Raw genomic sequence first — 10,046 nt, 5'->3', positions numbered from 1 at the left:
TCAAACAACTAAAATGTTATGCCCAAAACATATTTTAGAAGTAACAATGTGGGAATAGTTTTCTAGTCTTCCCTTTCTCTTGTTCATATGACACTTTTGAGTGAATGAAGTGCATTTATACACATTATTTTATTCTTGGAAACAACCTCACAATTTAGTGATTTTTATTGTGTTGAATTTGCAATTGGGAAAATTTAGGCTCAGAGAGCTAAAGTGACTTGCCCAGCATCACAGAATCATGGAGACATTGGTAGGGATCTTTTGTGTTAATAGTCTCCATGCAATGGAGATACAGACTTGATTTAGATACAGGATGTTCCCCACGTGAACCTCACTCCCAACTTGAATTCTCTTGTGGTGTAACGGCGGGAATACAAATGCATATGTATGAGAAATCTGAGATAAGAACAAAATTTTGCAATTGCAAGAAGAAGATAGGCACTAATTGTCTGAGGCAAACTGGGAAGACTCCAGGAGAAGCAGGAATTTTGCAATGGAGCAGGGATAACTGCAATTCAAAGCCGAGGAATTCACACGTGCAAAAGACTCTGATCAATCAGAGAGGACCAAGGGTTTGCCAGGCTGGAACAAATGGTCCAAGGAGATGAGAAGGAGGTTAGGAGGAACAGAGGTTACCAGAGGCTGAATCAGGAAAGGGAGATAGGAGCTAGCAACTGAGGATTCTTACAAGCCAAGCTTCTTTTTTAACCTGACTCACAAAGATGTTGGGAGAACAGGTGAAGATAAATACAAACATAATTCTTGGAAAGTCCACACTTAGAATCCACATTTTAATTTGACTCATGGGCTCTGTAAAAACTAATTATATTTAATAGAAACTCCTTCACTTTTGATGTTGCCTTTGACTTCCAGCTTCAGAGAGAAATCATTACATTCAATCTAAATCTTTGAACTAAAAGATGAGTTTGTCAGTCTCTAAGAGTCATATGCTTATTTGATTGGAAGATTTTTACACTTTATTTTACTCAACATTAGGAATTCTCTATGGAAATATTCACTTACATTTGATCAAAAGTGAGGGAAATGACATAAAGCAAATTCAATTACAAAAATGTGCATTTTGGAGTGCTCTTTATAATCCTGTTAAGGCAATCTCTGAACACCATGTCAGGCAAGAGTCTGCAATGATCATTCATCTAGCAGGTATCTGAACAGCAGTGAGCCGGCTGCTGTCACATTATCCATGTTCCAACTCTCTTTCTTTCCAGAAGTTGTCTCTTATCCTTTGTTTTATAGGAACAACGAGTGTCAGAAGAAAAAATAAAAAGTGAACAATCCAAGCAATTGCTTTTTCTTATTAAGTTAATTCCACCACCCTGTTGCTATTGGTTATATCTCTCTCAGTCCCCTTTGTACTTCCATGCCCCTTGTAGTACTGCCTTTCTTCCCTTCCTATTAATAAATCCCCAAATCACAATGAGAAAACACAGATTTCATTTTACTTAAGTTGAGAGATCACAAATCCCATATTGGAGGTGTGTATAATAACAGGTTATATCTCTCTCAGTCCCCTTTGTACTTCCATGCCCCTTGTAGTACTGCCTTTCTTCCCTTCCTATTAATAAATCCCCAAATCACAATGAGAAAACACAGATTTCATTTTACTTAAGTTGAGAGATCACAAATCCCATATTGGAGGTGTGTATAATAACAGGTTACTAAGTCTCCAAGCTAGCTCTGGCCTTTGTTTCTTTGGAGACTGAGACCAACAATTACCATACAGAAAATGCGCATCTATTGTGATGTGAGATGTTCATCAGGGAGACAACCCAGCATCCACTTTCTCTCTATTGAAATACATTTGAGAAAACACAGTCCTGGGGCTTTGTTCCAGAAGTAGATTAAGAATTTAATGCAGTTTCCTAAGTGAGAAGTCCTCAGATGCCATCCCAGAGGCCTTTTGTCTTTCTGGTTTAAATTGAACAATGTATATTCTTGGGTGAAAAAAACCTGAAAATGGCCTGCAAAATGAATCAATCATGGGAGTACAAAAATCAAGCAAAAACAATAGCAATGAATTTGTTCAGGCACATGCTGAGGGCAAGTTCTACTGCTTAACCAACACTCAGCTTGCCTTTTCAAGGTTGATGGACGTCAGAGCACGTATCAACAAGGTAATTTATTTGCAGTATTGAAAAATAACCCTTCCTCACTCTTTAAAGTCTGGTTTAACGCATTCCAAAATTTTCACTTCATGAACTATACCTGTTTTATTTGCCGCCTCCACTTTCTGGCAAGGCAGATGGATTTCATCTCTGTCCTAACTAGAAATGCCAGATCGTAGTGCTATAGCCACCAATGATGTCGCTTCGGATCCTTCCGAGGATGCCACCCCCACACATTCCTTTAACTCATGACTATTTCTCATAATTTCCTGATCCTCTAAACGGCAGGGCAGATGGCCCAGGCCCCAGAGCAAACGATGCTGACAATTGCTCCAGGTCTGATGCTGCCGCAAGAACCACTCTAGTCGCCTGTGGGCATTTTGGATTCAGGTGCTAATTCACTCTGTACTGAAGATTGGAAGTTTGCAAACTTGTGCTGTTTGTTTGTTTTCCATCAGTCACTCATACTTCTTACAGGTGATATTTATGAAAAACATGTCTAAAGTGATGCATTACTAGCACTGCCACTTAAATATAAACTCTGCTTTCTCTGATTCCTTGAGGTACACATTTCTTAGGATTAATTGATCTCAAGTTCTTTGTTTTTTGACAGCAAAATTAAACACACACACATACACACAAACATACATGATGCACGCACACCCTAAAATAAGAACTAAGAAGGAAGAGGTTTCTTTATGAATATGTCTGAGACTTTCCAACACCTTGCAACTGGAATTCCAGGTGACTTCTGCTTTATTCCCATTTAGAAACTCCAGTGATTTTTTTAGAGAGGAAAAGGCGATTCATTCTTTTGTCTTGTTTAAAACTGGATTCTTAGAGTTCTACCAGTCATGATTTTGTCGTTCATTGGTTTAGGTATGAGACAAGTATACGTCAAATGCCTGTCAAACGCCTTCCAGGTGCTGAAGGTGCAGCCATAAACAATATCAACAAAGGTTTATTCTCTCATGCACTTACATTTTGTAGAGAAACTTTAGAGAAGTCCAAAAGCTTGTTTACAGTTAGTGATCAGGAGAATTGAGTTTCAGTGTTGATACTTATAGAGTTGTTGTGTGGCTTTGACCTAATCTCAGGCATCTATGGACTTCATTTCTTGTTTGTAATACGAAAGAGGCAGACAAAATGATGTTTTCTGTAGGCTGATTGAGAGTATCTTTTTTTTTTTTTTTTAACATTGGTGTCCTGATAATGCATCTGGTAGTGTGATGCTTAGCGAGTGCTTAGCACTAGTCCTTACCTTAAAGGAATACATGGGATTTGTGAATCCAGTACTCTTTTTGTCTGTGGTCATTTATTCATCCATACATTTAATAAATGTGGACTGTGTATCTTCTATGTGTGTAGAAACTGTGCTTAGTAAGTCAGGGATATAGAGCTGAATGAGATAAGTCTCTCTTCGTGGTCTGGCTGAGGAGATATTGTTAAAGTAACTAGAAGAATTCCAGTGGGATAAGTGTTATACTCACTAGCAGTCTGAGGAAGGTGCAGAGAGAGAAATGCCAGGGTACAATTGAGTCTGCCCATAAGATTTAATTAAGGCTTGCAGTGGAGGAGACATTTGTCTGGGGTCACCAGGGGTTAGAGAGGTAGAACAGAGAAGGACTTTGAAAAGAAAGCAGTGAGTGCAGTGATATGGAGATGAGGAAGAGCATTGTGCTGCGAAGGGCAAAAAAAGAGTTCTTTTAAGATCAAACTTGTAGGGTCAGTGTCCAAGGTGAGTGAGAGCAGATCAGAAAGGAGAGCAAATGGATTAGCTAGATCCTTGTATGGTTCATTAGTAAATTCTAGCTTTTATCATTAACACAAGGAGCTTGAATTGAAGGTTTTCTGGGTCTAGGTCAATGGTATTAATTTGTTTGATGAGTCTGTTTTCAAAGCTGGCTCTATTGAGGAAAACTTAGGAGCATTCTAAATAGGCTGCAGTTTTTTTGTTCATACAAAATATGTCATGAAATACCAGAGGGACAGGCAAGTTTGCATATTTATATGCATCAATTAACTAATGGGATATAAGCAGTGAGTGAATTTATTTTTCTTCAGTATTTCAACTTTTAAAAATATATATATTTAAAAAATACCCCATTCCCTTTTCCTGGAAACTTGGGATTCAGGCAGATGTCAAAACTTTCAGCCATGTTCAACTATAAGGACAGCCTCATTTTGATCATTAAGGCCACTTTTAAAGTAATAAAAGTTTATTTCAATTTTAACTAAAACTTCAATTCCAATATCAACTTTAAAACATCTTCCCTGACCGCCATTAAGCCTGACCCATGAATTGGGAAACTTGCTTGGGGATGGAGGTGTGTTTGGTTCTTTCACTCTTTGTTTTTCTATGTTTTGGATTCTTCAGGATTTTAGCATTGGGAGGAGGAATTCCGCCTTCAATGCAGGAGACATCGGTTAGATTCCTCAGTCAGGATGATCTGCTGGAGAAGGGATAGGCTACCCACTCCAGTATCCTTGGGTTTAACTTGTGGTTCAGCTGGTAAAGAATCTACCTGCAATGCAGGAGACCTGGGTTTGATCCCTGAGTTGGGAAGATCCCCTGGAGAAGGGAAAGGCTACCCACTCCAGTATTCTGGCCTGGAGAATTCCATGGGCTGTGTAGTCCATGGGGTTACAAAGAGTCCGACACGACTGAGTCACTTTCACTTTTCATGGTAGTCATTCACTAAGCCGCTCTTTTAATTTTCTGTTTGCTCAGTGTCTTCTGTGAGGCTAATGATGTATCTCTGGATATCCTGTGGACCCAGATGTGCATTCACCAGAGCCCCTGCACAGACTGCCCCTCTGCAGCCTCATAACATGGTGAATATGGGTAATGTGCTCTTTTAGGAACGTTTTGTTCCCACCCAGTCTTCCACTCTTGGCTATCTTAACTTAGCAGATTTCCTTCTTGTGTGGGATACCTTCAAAAGAGCTCAAATCTGTTATTTTTTTGTGGCATCCTTTTTGTCATCAGGAAACTTGTGCACCTTTACCGTACAAGGAGACTCGTCTTAGTCTTCCCCTTTCTCCCTGCTCTGCAATCATGCGGGAGCCAGGTATTCTCTGGCATTTGGAATTATTCATGTCAGAAATACAACCTGGACTCTTGTTTCAAATATACTCCCAAACTCTGGAGGAAATGTGACAATTTCTCCTACCTGCTCTCCAGGAGGCACCAGGATGAACCTAGTGAGTGAGCGTCATGGTTGAGCAAATGTCCACCAGGGGGACTGAGTCACCACTCTTCTTTCGGCAAGTCCGAAGCCTGTAGTGATACAGTGTAGTCTGTATTTTTTTCTTAGAGGCTCTCCTTTTATCTGGTGGAGTTATGGGTGTGCGAAGAAACAGATCCATAGCAAGCTGAGGGAGAAGGGCATAGCACTGCTTTTAAAAGAATCCCCTGAATGGAAGTAAGGGTAGAAGGACTAATTCTGCTACCTCATAGCAATTGATTGAAGAGATAGGAAGTGTCTGGAAGCTTTCTAGAATATTTTTTCAGCAAATAGAAGCATCATTTATTGCTCTCAGTGTTGAAGTTTTGGTTAAATTTGTGAGAACAAATTCGCATTTCCATTGCAAATGCTTTTTATATTTTTCTAGTGTATTTTTTGTCTTAATGTTATATGATTTTCACCTTGCCAGTTCTAGCCTATCTTCCTGAGATTATGGGAGCTAATAAAAGGCTAGGTTTTTTTTGAAGTGGAGTATCATCTTGCGGGGAGCCAACCGTGATAAAGGCAATATTCAGTTCAGTTCAGTTCAGTTCAGTTCAGTTGCTCAGTCGTGTCCGACCCTTTGCGACCCCATGAAGTGCAGCACGCCAGGCCTCCCTGTCCATCACCAACTCCCGGAGTTCACCCAGACTCACGTCCATCGAGTCAGTGATGCCATCCAGCCATCTCATCCTCTGCCGTCCCCTTCTCCTCCTGCCCCCAATCCCTCCCAGCATGAGAGTCTTTTCCAATGAGTCAACTCTTCGCATCAGGTGGCCAAAGTACTGGAGTTTCAGCTTTAGCATCATTCCTTCGAAAGAAATCCCAGGGCTGATCTCCTTCAGAATGGACTGGTTGGATCTTGCAGTCCAAGGGACTCTCAAGAGTCTTCTCCAACACCACAGTTCAAAAGCATCAATTCTTTGGCGCTCAGCTTTCTTCACAGTCCAACTCTCACATCCATACATTACCACAGGAAAAACCATAGCCTTGACTAGACAGACCTTTGTTGGCAAAGTAGTCTCTGCTTTTGAATATGCTATCTAGGTTGGTCATAACTTTCCTTCCAGGGAGTAAGTGTCTTTCAATTTCATGGCTGCAGTCACCATCTGCAGTGATTTTGGAGCCCAGAAAAATAAAGTCTGACACTGTTTCCACTGTTTCCCCATCTATTTCCCATGAAGTGATGGGACTGGATGCCATGATCTTCGTTTTCTGAATGTTGAGCTTTAAGCCAACTTTTTCACTCTCCACTTTCACTTTCATCAAGAGGCTTTTGAGTTCCTCTTCACTTTCTGCCATAAGGGTGGTGTCATCTGCATATCTGAGGTTATTGATATTTCTCCCGGCAATCTTGATTCCAGCTTGTATTAACATGAAACCTCAAAAGAAATGGGCCACTCTGGGATGTTAGACTGGGCTACATTTGTAACCACCTTTCCCCATTTAGAGAGTTAGAGCTCTTCCCCAGAGCTTTTCTACTGAAGAACTGGACCTTATTTTATCAAAAGATATCCTCACCTGGAAAACGCTCCTTTATAATGCCAATCAAGTGATTTCCATACTATATGTTTTAAAACCATTTTTACTGTCATAAAAGCCAGATCTATCAATTGGAATTCTAGGATTCTTATGGAGTGCAACTATTGAAAAACCATCTTTATTATACTATTTCATAAATTAATAACTCCTAATACGACTTTTCACATTCTGGTATCAATTAAGGCAAACATTGGCAGTTGACTCCTTAGCAATCTGTAAATTTGCTTGTGGCAAAGGCGTGATTAACAGAAATGTTGTGTTCGTCAATCGACAATTCTGATTCAGATAGTTCTGTTCCGTTGTTTTCCTGATGTTTTTATTGAGCTCCTGATGAGACTGTCTCTAGCTAGTTTCTGAATTCTGTGAAGTAAACCAGGGTCCATGGGCTTGTGATAAGGACAGCAGAAGAGCATAAAGAAGACAAGCAGAAGGCTGAGAGTAGGCATGGTAGAATATAACACTTCAAATGGAATTTTAATTTGATGAATGAATTCTGCAAATTATTTGACATCTTATGTGTGAAATTCACACACACACGAATATGCAGGAATAAGGGATGAGTTTGGGGTTGAGCTCCTGCTGCAGTCAAACTTCATTCAGAGAGCCAGGCTGGAAGTTCTTCCCTTGAAGGCTTCAGTACCGTAATAGAAAGCTATCACATTTATATGGAAAAGTAGAGAAGAGGCATAGTGTACAATGCAGTGCCTGATGTGAATAGAAATCATTTTATTTATACCAGTAGCTAAGCATGGAAATGCCAGGAAAACTGTCTATATTTGTTTTGCCCTTGATGTTATTAAGGTTCTGGTTCAAACTTTGTTATGGATAATAGTCATCTTATAGCATTTACCCAAGTGGAAGGCTTGTTTCAGTATAACTCCTTAATTTATAAGCAAAACGTACCAGATGTGTCTTAATTCCAATGGAGTGAATTAAGCATGTTATCTTGGTTAGAAATCTATTATCTCTTCTTTCTTTGTTAGTCCCTAGGCAGCCGAGTGTGCTCAAAAGAGTAGGGATTTGGAAGACACGTAGGGCTGGGTTATAATTCTGACCCTGCCACTTTATTTTTGTCATACTGAGTAAGTTACTGGACCTCTCTGAGCCCCCGGATCCTCATCATTAGAATAGCAAACATTAATTTAGTTTTCATGGACTATAAATACATATATCATTTAAGCCTCACAGAATTGTTGAAGTCAGTGTTATTTTTATCTTCACTTTAGAGGAGAAAGCAGAGGCTAACGATTTTTAAGTAACTTGTTATGCAGCTTGTAAATGGAAGAACTAGTTTGAATTCATGTCTGTCTCTCTCCAAAGCCCTTGTCTCAACTCTGCTTTACAGTGTGAATACCTCTTTTTAAGAAAAATAATTTTGATGTATACATCCTTGATGAAATTATTTGCAAATATATTCTAGTTAGAGGCTACCCTGGTGGTGCAGTGGTTAAGAATCCACCTGTCAATGTAGAAGACACAGGAGATGCAGGTTCATCTCTGGGTTGGGTAAATCCTCTAGAGAAGGAAATGACAACCTACTCCAGTATTCTTGCCTGGAAAATTCCATGGACAGAGGAGCCTGGCAGGCAGCATTCCATGGGATCACAGAGAGTCAGACATGTGAAATGAAAATATTTCCTGCCATATCGATGGGCAAGAACTCTCACAGCCATCAGTGATTTCTGGCCTTCAAGGGTGAATGAGGGCTTCCAAAATGAAACACAATGCCTGTGACCCAGCAGATGCCACCACCTTCCATGAGGAGCTGGCAGGGGTTGGGGTGGGGGACGCAGGAGGCAGCCATCTGCTGCTCCTTAAGATGAACAAGGAACAGGATTTGACCCCAGGGCGTCAGGGGATGAGATGGCTGGACGGCATTACCAGTGCAATGAACATGGACTTAGGCAAACTCCAGGAGGTGGGGAGAGACAGGGAGGCCTTGCGTGCTGCCGTCCATGGGGGTCCCAAAGAGTCGGACACGACTAGGGAACTCAACCACAACAAGCTGAGGTGTATATGAAAGGAATGAATTCATGAGCCCAGAGGTTTGCATCTTTCCATGAATAGAACTCTAAATTCCTTAACTTGATATCTGATTTTTCTTACTTCACAATAATCTTTGATGTTCAGACTGCCTGCTCCCTTTGTTGCAAGCTTGTTTATAACCTGACTCCCTCTCCCAACTCCTTGGAGCAGTTTTCTCAGAGCTACTAAGTTGCTGTCTCCTGAGCTCCAGTCCTAAACGTTGCCACCAAATAAAATCACTCTCTGCTTTCAGGTTGTAACTGTATATAAATATATAGTGTGTATATATGTATATAAAAGTTGGGGGGCATGACTCAGCGACTGAGCACAAACACATGCCTTTTAGTTAGGACTTCTTTTGTGAAAAGTGATTTGAAGCCCAATTCAAACCATCTAAAACAAACAGGAAGAATGATCAGATAGTAAATGATGGTAAATGGGGTAACTGCATGCCCATATATGCCCTTCTGGTCTTTGGTCAAGGGTGAGGAACAAGGACTTTGATGACATTAACACTTATCATCAGTCCATTATCATTGCTGGTCTCTAGGCTAAGTCTTTTTTGGGATTCTCCATGTGGTGAGGAAAAAAACTGTCTGATATTTCTGAGGATATGTCTTTACAAGCTCTGATAGAGAAGAATGTTTTCCGCAAAAGTTTCAGCCAGGTAAACCCTAGGGAAAACTCTAAGTGGCCTGCCTTATATCACATGATAGTTCTTGTCCAAACTTTGCGGCCAAGGCCCGCTGTTTACTAAGATTTTACCAAGTGAAAGTGTGAAAGTGAAAGTCACTCAGTTGTGTACAGCTCTTTGTGATCCCATGGACTATACAGTCCATGGAATTCTCCAGGCCAGAATCCTGGAGTGGGTAACAGTTCCCTTCTCCAGGGAATCTTCCCAACCCAGGGATTGAACCCAGGTCTCCTGCATTGCATTGTAGGCGGATTCTTTACCAGCTGAGTCACACCAAGGGTGGGCCATTTGCTTGCTGTGGCCAGGAATATGGATTCTACTTCTAGAAGGAGGGAGGAAAAGCAGCACTGAATAATCAGATAGTGACCACCACAAAATACTTCAATATGCTATGTTGATATGGTGCATAGTTACAGATGGTTTAACTAAACT

The sequence above is a fragment of the Bubalus bubalis genome, chromosome 9, assembly GCF_019923935.1.
Source record: "Bubalus bubalis isolate 160015118507 breed Murrah chromosome 9, NDDB_SH_1, whole genome shotgun sequence".
Taxonomy (NCBI): domain Eukaryota; kingdom Metazoa; phylum Chordata; class Mammalia; order Artiodactyla; family Bovidae; genus Bubalus; species Bubalus bubalis.
This window is presented reverse-complemented; position numbering follows the sequence as displayed.